We start from the raw sequence: 15,495 nt of genomic DNA, 5'->3' as shown, positions 1-15,495 counted from the left end.
CTAGTCACACCCTCACTAGAATGGATAAAACAGGGAGGATTGGGAATTGTGGACCCAGCATGTGGAATAAGGTAGCTTCTTGTGGTTTGGTGTTCAAGATAGCCCGCTATGAGGACTCTTTATGGGTCAAATGGACAATTGAACATCATGTCCGGAAGCAACACTTCTGGACAATGGTGATCAATGGATTTGTTCATGGGTGCGGAGGAATGTCCTAAAGAACCGCAAAGTTGCCCAGAAGTTTGTTAGGCACCAGATAGCGAGGCGAGCAAACATATGTATGTCATGACCCATGGTGCCATGACACTCCGTTCATCTTTTGGGATGAAGCGGTCTTCTTTGCTTCTGAGGTCCCTCACTCTGCTTTGGTTAGTGATCTTATTGCCGATGGTAGGTGGAATCACATTGTTTGAGCCTACGATAGTCTTATTTGAAGAAGAAGATTGAAGGCACCGATATAAATCACATGCTACTGGCCGGGACCAGTCATCGGACACCGACTTCTGGTAGATTTACGGTCAAATCAGCGTACATGTCCTTAAAAGCAGCTCCGACCAAGAGTTAAATGGTATCGGGTGGTTTGGGGTAAGTTGGTTATACGAAACACTTCGTTTCTTGGATGGCGATTATTTTCGAATAGCTTACCAACCCAAGACCGGTGGTTAAGAAGAAAATAATCCACCACTTTCGATATGTGGCTTCTGCAATGCTTCTAGGGAGCATTCCAAGCATCTCTTTTCGATTGCCCGTATACAAAGAGGTTTGGTCTAGTGTTAAAAGGTTGGCTGGGTTTTGAACACGCAAGTGAAAGCATCGACAGAGTGGTACAACCTCTTCAGGATTTGTCGTTATGCACCATTTCGAATCTGAAATAACTAGAGCGGTAACCTGCGCCACAATATATGCCATCTGGATAGAGAGGAACTTAAGGAAATTTCGTTGTAAGAGGCACTTCGAGCGCGGTATGTGCAAAGATCAAGGCAGAGATGAAGGCGTATCTACAAATAATGTTGGTTGAAGTGCGAAACAATGCAAACAAAGGTACTTCTAGACGGGATCGATTATCAAGTGCAATACATAGTTCGGCCCCGTGTGGTGCAAATGGTCAAAGCCGCAACCAGGGGGTTTTCTTGGTCAACACGGATGGGGTGATCTCAAACCGACGCGCTAATGGGTATGGTGGTGTTATTCGAGATGAGTTTGGTGCCGTCAAACTAGCGTTCTGAGGAGCTCGACTAAAAGATCGGTTATCACTCAAGAGTTCTTTGGCGAGTTGAGGTTTGGAATGAAGGGAGCAATCCATATAGGGCGAGAAGGATTTGTGTATGTTCGGACTTCGAAGGGCGATAGGATCTATTTGGAACGGAGGAGCCGCCTTGAAATGCTTGCCTCAACATAGTGGTCGCTATTGCCCTTTTGAAGTTCCACTTTGAATGGGTGGACTTCAAGCATGTGTTCGGGGAATCAAATCGAGTTCTTGCGACTACTTCTCTAAGTTAAGCAAGGAACATGAGGATTCAATAGGTGATTCCATTGGGCACTCATCAAATTGGATTGGGCAACCCCTCAAAAAAAAAGAAATTTTACAAATTTGCCATATTACAAGTTTGCCATCAAGCCCAAGCCCGCCAACCAATTCACCGGTATCGCCAAAACGAACCCTCGTTCGTTTACATTTTACAAACCAAGCGACCGCGACCATGTCGTCTAAGTGTACACTCAAGCGACTTGGTCAAGTCGTTTACGTTTACACTCAAATGACCGCGACCGGTGTCGTTTGAGTGTACCCATGTCGTTTGAGTGTTTACACTCAAGCGACTTAACCATAGTTTGAGTGTAACTCAAACTCAAAGTAACACTCAAGCGACATGGCCATGTCGTGCGAGTGTACACTTTCGACGACATGGCCATGTCGTTTGAGTGTTACTTTGAGTTTGAGTTACACTCAAAAACTATGGCCAAGTCGTTGAGTGTATACTAAACGATATGGACAAGTCGTTTTGAGTGTTACTCACACTAACACCTGAAACTACGTGTCCATGTCGTTTGAGTTTACACTCAAACTTCTGGCGTCCATGTCGTTTGAGTGTACACTCAAACTACGTGGCCATGTCGTTTGAGTGTGCACTCAAACTACATCCAAAGTCGTTTGAGTGTATACTCAAACGACATGGCAGCGTAGTTTCGGTGTTACTCACACTAACACTCAAACTCTGCGGCCATGTCGTTTGAGTGTACACTCAAACGACTTGGTCGCGTAGTTTGAGTGTACACTCAAACAACATGGCCGTGTAGTTTGAGTGTTAGTGAGTAACACTCAAACGACGGGTTCATGTAGTTTGAGTATACACTCAAACGACATGGCCGAGTAGTTTGAGTGTACGCTCAAACGACATGGCTGCGTAGTTTAAGTGTACACTCAAACTACATGGTCGCGTAGTTTGAGTGTACACTCAAACGATATGGCGGCGTAGTTTGTGTGTTAGTGTGAGTAACACTCTCAAACGACTTGTCCATGTAGTTTTTGAGTATACACTCAAGCGACTTGGACATGTAATTTGAGTATACACTCAAACGACTTGGTCGCGTGTTTGAGTGTACACTCAACGGCGATGGACACGCACTCAAAGCGATTCCAAATGCACTCAAAGCGATTTCAATTGAATTAGAAAAATTGAAATCCGATTTAAAAAATTGGGTTAGAAACAACACAATTACATCAATAAAACTACATGCACTCTACACTCTTTATCTGTTATGACATAGTATCTTTATAACCAAGTTAAAACATGTAATCAAACATGCTATAAAATCTAAAATAATAATTTGTTTTATATCTAAACTTGTTATTATTATTATTTTTTCAATTGTGAATCATAAACTAGTTTGGGGTTTAGAGTTGAGTTCAAGGTTTAGAAATTTAGGTACCAACATATTTCACTTAATTATTTGAAATAATAATTTGTTTTATATCTAAACTTGTTATTTTTTATTTTATTTTAAAAATTGTGAATCATAAACTAGGTTGAGATTTAGGGTTTAGGGTTTAGAGTTGTTTACAAATTTCGTGCTAACAAATTTTACTTAATTATTCAAAATAATAATTTGTTTTATTTATAAACTTATTATTTTTTATTTTCTTTTTCAAATTTTGAATCATAAACTAGTTTGGGGGTTTGGGGTTTGGGGTTTGGGTTTAGGGTTTATAAATTTAAATGCCGACAAAAAAAAAATTAATTTCAAACATATTTCACTAAATTATCCAAATCTAAAATAATAATTTGTTTTATATCTAAACTTGTTATTTTCATTTTTTTTTTATTCAATTGTAAATAATAAACTAGTTTGGGGGTTTACAAATATATTTCACTCAATTATTGAAATATATCAAAATTTCAAATATATATAGAATACTCATTCACTCAGTTTAGAGTTTAGGGTTTACATAGAATACTCAAGTTTCTCTAAATAGAACATGAAGATGAAGAAGAAGTATTTGAGGTAATGTTTGAGGTACAACAACAAATTAGAGAAGAACAACAAATTAGAGAAGGAGAAAATAGAAGATATGTTGAAAGTGGAGAAGTGGAACAAAATGTTGAAGGTCAAGGTGAAGAATTTGAAGATGCAACAAGTCGAGCAAATGAAATTCCGAGAAATCGTTGACGACAAAATGCAAACCTAAATAATGAGGTAACACTTGATTAAAATGAATACAAAACACTTGATTGATTGAATGAATGAATGAATGGATGCAAAATGAATGAATGCAAAACCCGAGCCCAAACGACATGGGTCGGGTCGTTTGGGAACACTATCAAACGACATGGGCTGTAGTTTGAGAACACTCTGAAAACGACATGGCGGTGTAGTTTAACAACACTACAGAGCGACATGGCTGGGTCGTTTCATTACACTATAAGACTACATGGCAGTCGTTTCATTACACTATAGAAGAACTACATGGCGGGTCGTTTTGGACTCTTGATGAAACTACATGGTGGGTCGTTTGAAACTAAATGCAAATTGTTTGAGACTCTTGTTTTATTCTTCTATATGTAGAATTCTTTGCCGCTATCCGGGGAACCGATCTTCGCAAACTCGAATGATGTGGATTGTCAACCCGATTTTAAGTGATACACACGAGAAATTTTTACTCGGAAGAGGAGGTATGATTAGTAGGCATTGATTTCATTTTTTTTTTTAATTTTCTAAATATAATTTTATTAGTGTATTAATAATAGTTGTTGTTTTATGTGTTTAGGTCTTTTCATACACGTAGCGAGGCAATCGATTGGGCAACCGCTAGAGGAAGACAAGTTAATGTTGTTGTGGTCATTGAAAAGTGAGTGTGCCAAAGGAAACCGAGTAGCAAGATTGAATTTGGCTTGCGAGTGCTTTCGGGTGTGTATCGGTCACACAAGAAGGAAGGCGAAGAGAAGGCTAATAAGAGAAGGTCGGGAACCAAGAAATCGGGATGTCCATTTAAGTTAAAAGGTGTTTTCAAGCGCTTTGTCGATAGTTGGAAAATTGTCATTCTTAATGGTGTTCACAACCATCCATTGGCGAAGACCCTTGAAGGACATGCATTTGCTACTCGACTAACCGTTCGAGTTAAAGTATTTGTCGAGATGATGAGTAAGTGTGGAATAAAACCTAAACAAATATTGGATTCCATCAAGAATAGGTATCATGATAACATCTCTAGTATATCCCAAGTCTACACCGCAAAGGCAGAAGGTGAGAAAATTGGATATGAGCGGTCTCACACAATTCAGGAGATTGCGTGAGTTGTTAGCAAAAGAACATTATTTTGAGGAGTTGAGGCGGGATGAGAATACCGAGGAGATAGCGGGATTGTTATGGGCCCATCCGAAGGTGTTAAGTTGGCTCGGACTTTTCCAACGGGTTTTTCATGTTAGGCGCTACCTACAAAACTAACGGTATCGGTGGCCTTTAAATGCGGTTTGTTGGGGTGACTTCAGCGTGGAAATCTTTCACCGTGTGTCAGTCTTTGCCGATCTGAAACAACGGTCGACTATGAGTGGGCCTGCATCATTTTAGATGCTTGCTTGGTGACATAAGCCCATCTTGTGATCGTAATGCGGCGGGGACTTAATACGATGAGTGCCGTGACGAGTTTTTCCTAACGCACAAGCATCTATGTAGATGGCATATCGCTACGTCGTCCTTTCAAAATGTTACGATATTTTTCCAACTACAGAACTTGTAGAAGGCCCAGTTTCGTGGAACAATGTAGTCAAATCGAAGACAGAGGGTTATTTTCCAGTAGATGGGATGATTTGGAAAAATATTACAGGGTTGAAGTACTCCAATTTTGTTTGTTATTTGCGAGAGACTTGGTTTCCTCACAGGGATCGATTCGTATGTTGTTGGACTGACCAACACATTCACTTTGGGAGTACAACGACCAATAGAGTTGAAGGGTCTCATGCTCAGGTGAAGCGTGTACTAGGAAATGCAAACTGTCATGATTTTTTGAGTATGTTTAGCTTAATCCACCCGATTCTAGAGATCCGGATGTCGAGATTAGAGCTACGCCGAGAGAAGTATGATTGTAACTTCGGCACCACCACGGTTCCTTTGTTTTCGTGAACTTCGGAGGCCTTGTCTCACATGAAGTGTTTAGACTTGTTATTTGAAGAAATAGATACCGCGTAAAAGCGTGTTAAAGATGGAGAGATAAGGTGTTGGTGCTATTTGCGCACAAGCCATGGACTGCCATGTGCTCATGAATTAATTGAGTTTGAAGAGCAAAAGCGGTCCATCCCTTTGGACCGCTATCGACCCCTTTTGGAAAACATTATGCCTTCTCCCAATGTGTCGGTGGGTGTTGGTCCGATGTTGCACCCGATGGACTTGTTCATGAATAGGTTTGCAATGGTTTTACGAAGAAGCGGAGGGTTATGATTAGGAAGCTTATGGAGATTGCCGTGCCAGAAAGTACATGGCTAGTACGCCTTGTGAGGAAGCAAAAACCAAAGGTCGGCGAAAGGTAGGCTGCGTGAGAAACTTCAAACTGGAGATGATAACTCTTCAAAGCGAGATCCATCTCATTTTGAACATTCTCAACGTGACCATGAAGAGTGGGTGCCGTCACAACCAAACATTAGCCGCCCCAAAACACCCACACTACACCAAGAAAGAAATCTTCTCCAAAACTACCAACCCAAAACATCCACACCACACCAACAAATAAGCCTTCTCAAAAACACCAAAACAACCACACCAAGAAATAAACCTTCTCCCAAAACACCAAAAAAACAACCACACCCGCGAAATAAGCCTTCTCAAAAACAGTCACACCCGCGAAATGTGAGGAGATGGCTTAGACTTTGGAAAGGCGAGGTGTCCTAAGGATTACGGGTTAGATATTCTGAAGAAATGCATAAATACATTGTTAGAGTCCATGATGACCGTTGGCGATGGCAAGCTGCGGTTATAGAGCTTTCTGCATTGCATTAGGAAGAAGTCAAGAAGAATGGCCACGGATGAGAAGGGAGTTATGCGAAGAGCTTATCGACAACCTCCCCTTTATTGTACTTTGTACAATCAAAGTGAGGTTTTTATTCGATGAAGGAAATCCTACATGAAGAAGGTTCACGCACCTTAAATAAGTGGATGAGCATGCCTTTTCTTTGGATACTTATTTGCTTCAAGATTTAATGTTGTCCTTATGCATTTAGGAGCTCGTCGATTGCTTCCTTCTCATGCGCTGAGAACCCAAGCAAATCTGAGAGAGTGACCCAAGTGTTGGGTAAGTATTACATGTTGGTGGAAATCATTTTGTCAATGTTGAACTTGTTGAAGATTGTCCGGTTCCTCGAGAATGAGCCAATGGCTTAGAGCTCGATATGATATTCTTTGAAAGTTGGAATTTGGCATTGTGATGAAGGCAATTGCAATTTATGGCATTGAACATTCCCAATTTAATATGGGAAAATGAGCTCGTTGAAGACCAACGGTACATGTTATCGACTAAGTTGTTTGTATGTTGTCGATATGATATTTTGATGTAATTTGTATTTTGATGTAATTTGGAACAAGTGTAATTTGATTTGATTTTTATGTTATCAATGTTAGGGCTTTTATTTGATTTGATTTGGAAATCAGTGTCGACTAAGTTGATTCGATTTGACAATCAGTGATTTTGAAATCGGCGATCGACTAAGTGATATATTGATGTATTTTTGGAACAAATGTAATTTTATTTTATTTGTTTGTTATTTGGAAATAATGTTAGGGCTTTAATTTGATTTGATTTGGAAATCGAGTGATCGATTAAGTTGATTTGGACGGCAATCGAGTGATTTGGAAATAGAGCGATCGACTAAGTTGATTCGGACGTCAATCGAGTGATTTTGAAATCGAATGATTGACTAAGTTGATTCGGATGGCAATCGAAAGTGATCGACTAGTTGATTCGGACCCAATCGAAAGTGATTTGAAATAACGTTAAGTATGTTGTCAATAATGACCGAAACTACACGGTGAAGTTGTTTGGCTTTAATACAAAACGACCCAGCCAGATCGTTTGGTCTAAAGGGAAAACGATGTGGTCATGTCGTTTGGCCTTTAGAACAAACGATGTGGCCATGTCGTTTGGCCTTTAGACCAAACGATCTGGCCATGTCGTTTGGCCTTTAGACCAAACGATCTGGCTGGGTCGTTTGAGATTAAAAGCGAGCGATCGCCGTGGTCGATTTGGTATAAAGGAAAAACGATCTGGCGAGGTCGTTTGGCCTTTATGCCAACGATCTGGCTTGGAATCGTTTGGAAGAAAAAAATTTTCAAAATTCGTTTTGTTTTTACAACACTTTCATATTCATCAAATTCCACTTTTCCATTCAAATATCAAATATCAAACACTCTCATTCATCAAATTCCACTTTTCCATTCAAACATCAGATATCAAACACTCTCATTCATCAAATTCCACTTTTCCATTCAAACATCAGATATCAAACACTCTCATTCATCAAATTCATCCATACATAAAATTCCATTCAAACATTAAACCCTAAACTGAAACAAATTACATTCAAACATTAAACCCTAAACCCTAAACATTAAATTCCATTCAAACATTCATGCAAACATCATATCCATCAATTCATTCGAAGTTAACAAAATTACAAACCCTAAACTTAAACAAATTACATCCATCAAACTAAATTACAAAGTTACAAACCCTAAACTGAAACAAATCAACTATAGCGCCCACCAATGTACTTGCACCTAGTCAAGTTGTACGCCTGTTCGAAGGAGGACCTTGCTTCCTCTGGCATATCATTCCCAGCCAATTGCAGACCTCTCTCTAGCAAACGACTGGTTTCATCGATGACGTCGTTCTGTCGAAAAAAGAAAAATCAAGATAAGTTACCAATCGAATGCAAAAAATCCGCAGTTAGAAAACTCAATTAAAAATCACAATACTTACAATCGGTGAACGGTTAGGCGGTGTCTCGGGGAGGGATGAATAGGAAGAAGCTCGGGGTTCACCAAAACTACATGAGAATTCCTCGCATACCAAGTCATGTAGTTTTGATGACACTCCCATGGATAAGGCGAAATAGGTCCTCGGTTGCGAGTTGAATCCGTGATTACGCCACGACTCGATAAAGTGGCCCAATATTGGTCAGCTCACCTCATACCCGCGTCCGCCCGGTTCTTGTTCTCCAATTTGGCATTGGAGGATCTTTAGGTACAAGTTGCCGTGACCCAAAGTGGCGCACCACCCCTTGCGGCAGTAAAGCTCGACAATGTTGAAAAACATAGCAATCCCTCAAAAATGCAATGTCATCGATCGGGTTTGTATCTCACGATATTTTTGTAGGGATGCCAAACAACTGAAACAAAATCAAATGTGTCATTAACAACTCTAATGATCAATTACTAAAAAATAAATATAAAGAAACTTAAATACCAAATTGTCATTGAATTTAATACTTACATTGAACTCATTCAAATCATCAATTATAAATTTCGATAAAAGCTGCAATGCATCGTTATTGTCGTAATAGTGTGGGCGATGGGATGTGTCTGTGAGCACGCGGGTGAGGCGAGATATAGTTGAAGTTTGGAATTTGTCATGAATACCGGAAAATACTCATAGATCCATGCCTAGATATACACAAATAGTTAACATATTGATAGAGTAATAAAATTAACATTAAAAAAATAAACTCTAAAATACTCAAGTTTTACGTAGAAGAGTCATATAGCCTGTAACCCCTTTCACCCACATGTGGGGCCAGGAGACCTCTATATAAAAGCGCCAAAATTGCTTTGCACCCCATGCATACTTCTATCTCATTTGAATTTCAACAACGGCCTCGGATAACATATAGGCACTCCGTCCCGGACTTGTCGATAAAATGGCACATCCAAAGAAAAACAGAATAAAAGCTCTAATAAATCCGTTGAACATCCCGGAAACTTCGAGGCCTTCTCTACCACATTCAGCGTCCACATATAGGGCTATCATGAATCTTGTTCGCAAAATGCTTAGGATGAATTCTAGCCTTACTTTTGAAGTGAACTTGCTAGCTTCCATCTCCCTAATCAAATCAATAGGGAGCCCCGGACCAAGATGTAAGAGATTAATCGATTGTTGTAAATTCAGCTCCTTTGTCCCCTTGCACCGCTCTTCCTCTAAGCTTGTGACTCCACAGATTTGGACAACATCATCCAAAGTCACGATCATCTCCCCAACTGGCATATGGAAGGTGTTGGTCTCGGATGCCATCTCTCCACAAACGCAGAGAGATCAATGGTGGATCCATATGCTCGTGATAACCTTCCACGAGATCAAACAACCCGATCCTTCTCAATACTTGCGGCAAATCGGAGACCTTTCACATTCATTTTGAAATTCCATTGGGATAATTTAGCTAAGTGTGAAACACACTTCAATGCTCAGCGATCCTCTCGAAACAACCGAAAGCGCATTAGATATATATGAGCGAAACAAAAGATCTTGTAAAAAGAAAATCAAAGTACACAAGAAAAACAAAATATTACCCTTCTCTCCCAAACATCGCGGCGACATGCACCGCATAGTCATATACAACAACTCGACTCATCACGGGCCTCCCCATACACACCTCTTTGAAACTCCAAATCATCATTGGATTTTCTTACGAAATCCAATACGAGGAGGTGCTTCTTCCCGGTGGTGGTAACGTCTTCTACCACATATTCTTCAACATCATCATCATCATCCTCATCCTCCTCCCTCACTCCTCCTCCTCTCTCTCCTCTTCTACTATACTCTTCCCTTTGTCTAAACCTACATCTAAACCTACATCTAAACCTACATTAGTATCACTATCTACACTATCTACACTATCTTCACTAAACGAATCAACCTCGGGAACCTCCTTTTTTCCAAATGGTCCCTCTACGCAGCGATCGATGGATTAAGCCGTCTGCCCTATGTCTTTTTCTTCCAACTGCATCACCGCTAGAGGAACCGCCACCAAACAATTTCTTAACACCCTTGAATGTAGTTTTTTAAGCTACATTCTTCACATTCTTTGATCGAGGACCCATCGCTACAAAGAAAAATAAAACAAGTATTAGTAAACCATATTTAAATAAACAATGTACAAAGAAAACCACTAGAAAAAGAGATCATCCTATCGTAAAACTAATAGACTTATAAGCTTGCTATGATAACTCCAAGTATATATGAAGAAATAGAATGAAGTTCTGGCTTATCCAAATTCTATCGAATTTTTGAAGAGTTTCCTTTGTTTGGTCAACATTTAGATATACTTAAAACACGTCATAACACGGAAATCAATAATGACATCCTTCCAACAACCATATGTACATATAACCTAACTTTTACACGACAGTGCAAAATGTATATATATACAAGACTGTTTCTGTATGAACCGTCATTTATGTACATCAAGTATTACAACAAAATAACTGGACTCTCTCTACAACAAAATGAACTTGACTCTGTCCCTCGTCAAGCATAGGGGAAACCACCCAAAAAAACCACCTTGATAACATACATTCAGTAAGTTTGAAAACCAAAGAAAGCTTCTCACCTATAATGCTTTACCGCTTTAGTTTTGTTCCCCTGTATCCAGACCTTAAGCAAGTACTCGTAAAAGCTGCATGTGATCAAGGTCATTACTCATTAGTCAAGACTCAAGAACATAAGCAGTATGAAAGGTGAGTAAAAGAATGTACAGAAACACTAATCATAAAATGGTAAAAGTATCTTCTCTTATAACATCAGGCCCTAAAGGAAAATACTAGGTATGAAAGATGAGCACTACTCCTAACTCTTAGTCTTTACGTCAATAAGCACATTATCAAGCTTTACGTTGTAGTGAATTATTGGTGGCTCACAATGCTCATGCAGAAAAGAGAGCCCAATTGCAATCTGAATTGCAATCTCATACAACTTCCCCCATTCTATGTTAAGGTGATTCTTGAACAAAATTTTATCGAATGATCCGTTTTCCACGTATTAAGTAAAACAAGTGCTTTCATGTTGGTATCAAAGCAATACCCATATAGTTTGATCGGGTTTTGATGGGAAGTTTTGCCCATGGTGCCCACTTCGACTTGAATTGTTTCCTCATAATTTCCTTTGTGTTATTCTTTGTCTTTTAGTACCTTCAACCGCTATTTTGACACCATTAGGGAATTCGCTGTGTAGACGTCTCCAAACCCACCGGCACCTACATTCTTTCGAGATTTGGCGTAAATCTCTTAAGTTCATCAAGTGAAAATGATTTTGGTTTCTCGTTTGTTAGTTTATACAAGAAATCTTGATTGGTTGTGAACCGTCATCGTGTTCCATCAATTTATCTCACAAAATATAGGTTGTAGTCCAACAAAGTAGAGTATGAAAAAGAAAGTGATAACGACAACTTCGAAAAAGAAAAGATGACAATGAGCTAGACATGAATTTCTATAGATTAGAGAATAGAAAATAGACAGCGATGATATATCATTTATCCAATAAACAACTAGTTAGTTCGTGGAGATATTTCATTCAAGGATATCTTGGAGGAGCAATAGAATAAAAGTTCTAGGATTTTTAGTGCTTGATTCGGTGCATATATTTTTTGGTATATTATCCTAAAACTACTGAGATGTTCCAAAATGGGGTTTTCAATAAACTTTGGTGAATAATTACTAAATTTCTCGGGGGCATGTTGTATATTGTATTATTTCATAATGAAGGCTTCGATACATACCAAAATGAATGGAGTCTGTGTTTTTAGATAGAAGTTGTTCTTCTCAAACTGTTGGGCCGAGACTAAGAGTTAGGAGTAGATACTTTGTTGGATTGAAGTTAAGACTAAGAGTTAGCGATGGGATTGTTGGACTCCTATTTCTATCCAATTCGTCGGAAAAGAATATTCTCTCTTGTTATACCTTTTTAACCAACTTTAGTTTATCTGAAGATACTCGAACTAATTAAAGAATATATATACGATATATCATCCATGAATTTTAATAAACCTCGTGGTTAAGCCTCCATATCATATCAATCATGGGCCAATCACCTTCTTATGCCAAATTTGAGAGATAATCAAACCGATTAGAGTGTTGGCCTTAAATTATGGTTGACGAGGTTTACTTAAGTATTGACTTTTTTTTTCATAATGCTTTCCTGGGCTGTCCTCTATGATTGTTAGTCTACATTGTCAAGCCACTTGATGGAGGTTCGGACCCACAGGCCATCTGCTACTCCTAAATTCTAGATTGGATTAAGACTTGAAACTTGCGAATCACCATTTGGTCAACAAATACAAGTATACAACTATATTATTGCGTCCCAATCGGGATGTTGGCTACTAGCACTTGCGTTTATATTTGCCTTCAATCACACAGTCAATGCAATTTTCTTTGTCGATTATAGCCTCTTTCAAATTGACTTGCCCAAGTGGACCAATTGAATGATTGTGCCCCGCTAATTAGTGTGCACGGTGGCACTCAAACAGGTAACAAAGTTGTATACATACTCATGAACTTCAATACACTCAAACAACCCTCTAAACACTCCACATTAGATTTTTCATGTTATGATATTTTTCATCATGAAACATGAACAAGAATTAGATCACTGCTGTCCGAAACTAGGCTTGCGACCCTCTAAACACTCCACATTATTAAAAAGTAGGTAAATCCTATCCCGTTCTTTGTGTTTCAAAGGATCCTTCAAGTTTTGGACGGACCGACTTAATCCCTGTTCAATCATCATCATATAAGAATGCTAATATGACAACTTGAATACTTGACAAGACAAATATTCATTTATGAATTCTTGATGAGTTAGTTGCCATAGAAAAACTTCGGCACTAGTACAATCAAACTAAGATTATTGATGAAAGTACAAATTATTAGGTTTAGTATTAATTTTCCACATTGTTAACTAGCTTATTGTATATATGTTCTACTTAGGTGCTGGCGGTGATGGCTTTATTGCTCGAGGCATATCCTTTGTCAATCTTGCCGGTCCATCTAAGGGTCAAGCGATCGCTCTTGTAGTCACTTGCAGATAAATCTGTGTTTTATCGATGTTCCATTATTGGTTACCAAGACACTTTGTACACCCTCTCGAATCGACAATTTTGAGAGACCGATATCTATGGAACTAAAACCTAGTACACTTTAGTTCACTTTAGTTCACCACAATCGACACTTAGTACACTTTGTACCCTTAAAAAAAATCTTTTGTTGTTCACTTTCAATGCATTGATTCTCTTTTTCAGTTTCTCTCGAAGAAAATATATAGGAAATTCGAGCTCATTTTCTCATACTATATAAAGATGAACAAGACAAACATCACATTCCCATAACTCATCAAATTAAAATTAAGAAGAACTAACCTGAATTAATTAAAACATCACATTCCCATAAGGAGAGACTTGCTGGTCGGGGTGTTCGACGATCGTGGTTTTAGAGGGCGCAGTGGAGCCAAAAACGTGAGCTCCCCTTTCCGCTTCTTTCTTCTTTCTGCAGCCACTCAAAGTAAAGCAAGCACTGAAATTGGGTAACTTCACATTGAAAACTCGAATTCACAACCATCCATTATCACCAAAATAAAGTGGTGTGTAACTTATCAGAAAAAAGACATTTTCTTAATTAACAAAATTATGAAAAAGTGAGATGAGTGCTATTATGAAATTATGGTGAATATGGTGAATGTCTCTTGTGAGGTCTAAGGCTGTTTTAGTTGCAGTTGTAGCTTCTCCTGATGGATATTACGCACATGATCTAACCTACTAAGACCCTTTGGCTTGCGGGAGAATGAGATATGAGATATTTTTAAACGGGATCTTCTCCCACTTAGCAATTTCAAGAGTAGGAATCAGCTTGAGTAGCCTTGTCAACTGAAAAAGTAAATCTAGTGTCCACCAAAATAATGCGATTGCACAATTGTACATCCAGCTCTAGGTGAGCATTTAGATCATGAGAATGCCGTTCATATAGTATCATGATATATCTCTTTGTTGTTACTAAATGAAATCGATTAACATTGATCATTGGATGCCTCAAGCATTCGGCATTAAGCTATGTCGATGTCACGTCCCATGTTTATTAGTCGAATATAAATGCTAAAACTACTTTAAATCGAATCGGTGTCCTTACTCCCTCAGGGTGAGGTTGGATCGGCATTTGAAAATGAACCAACAACTACTTCAATTGGTGGAAGAACCGCATGTAGCCCACGCCATTACTGAAATTGGGTAACTTCACATTGAAAACTTCGAATTCACAACCATCCATTATCACCAAACGACCATCCATCATACATTATACATTATACACTTTCGAATTCACAACCATCCATCATACATTATACACTATTCTAATTACTTATGTAAAACAGCTAATAAAGTTCGGGAATTGAAATAGGATAAAAGGGGAGCGTGTACTGAATCGGGATGAAGAAGATTGAAACGCGAAATCAAGGGCAAATTTGTTGGCGATATAAAAGGTAAAGATGAAGGGCAAGCCGTTGGCAATAAACACGGCTTTCTTGCTACTAGAACAAACCCTTCCTCATAGTCGAAGGTTCAATTGGATTGCTTCAATTCGGATTTTGAATTTTTTTGGCTAGGTTTCGTGATAATTGGCCAAAGGGTTTTGGCAGAGAGATGACCGAGAGAGATGACCGAAGGAACAGGTTTTTCCGGTTTGCGATTTGGTGGGGGGGTGTACTGGGCTTTCTTGTTTGGACTTTGTTGTTTGGGCTGGGCTGGAGGCTGCCCGATCTAATTTCAGTGGCGCCCAATACAGCACTCATTCAATATTGTATTTCCTACCTCCTGTAGACTATGAACTATCAGAAATAGTAAAGGAGGATGCTCAAGGGAAAATGTATTTTAGAACATGAGTTTTTTCTTTAATACAGGTCGAGGTCTGCCTAACCTCTAAATGCTTCAAAAAAAAAAAAACATTGCACGTATTCGTTATCTAATATATATACATGTA

At 38.9% G+C, this 15,495-nt stretch overlaps 1 long non-coding RNA gene across 1 annotated transcript; it reads right to left on the bottom strand.

Annotated features, from left to right (window-relative positions):
• Positions 1-10,855: 10,855 nt before the first annotated feature.
• LOC147480288 (uncharacterized) lies at positions 10,856-13,966 on the bottom strand. Its single transcript, XR_015206385.1, has 2 exons — positions 13,887-13,966; positions 10,856-11,150 (listed from the first exon to the last, which is right to left on the bottom strand). It is a non-coding gene; the product is annotated as an uncharacterized LOC147480288 (long non-coding RNA).
• Positions 13,967-15,495: the final 1,529 nt, after the last annotated feature.

The sequence above is a fragment of the Coptis chinensis genome, chromosome 8 (assembly GCF_015680905.1).
Source record: "Coptis chinensis isolate HL-2020 chromosome 8, ASM1568090v1, whole genome shotgun sequence".
In the NCBI taxonomy this organism is placed as follows: Eukaryota; Viridiplantae; Streptophyta; class Magnoliopsida; order Ranunculales; family Ranunculaceae; genus Coptis; species Coptis chinensis.
Note: the sequence above shows the minus strand (reverse complement) of the source record. Positions and strands in the feature narration are given on the sequence as shown.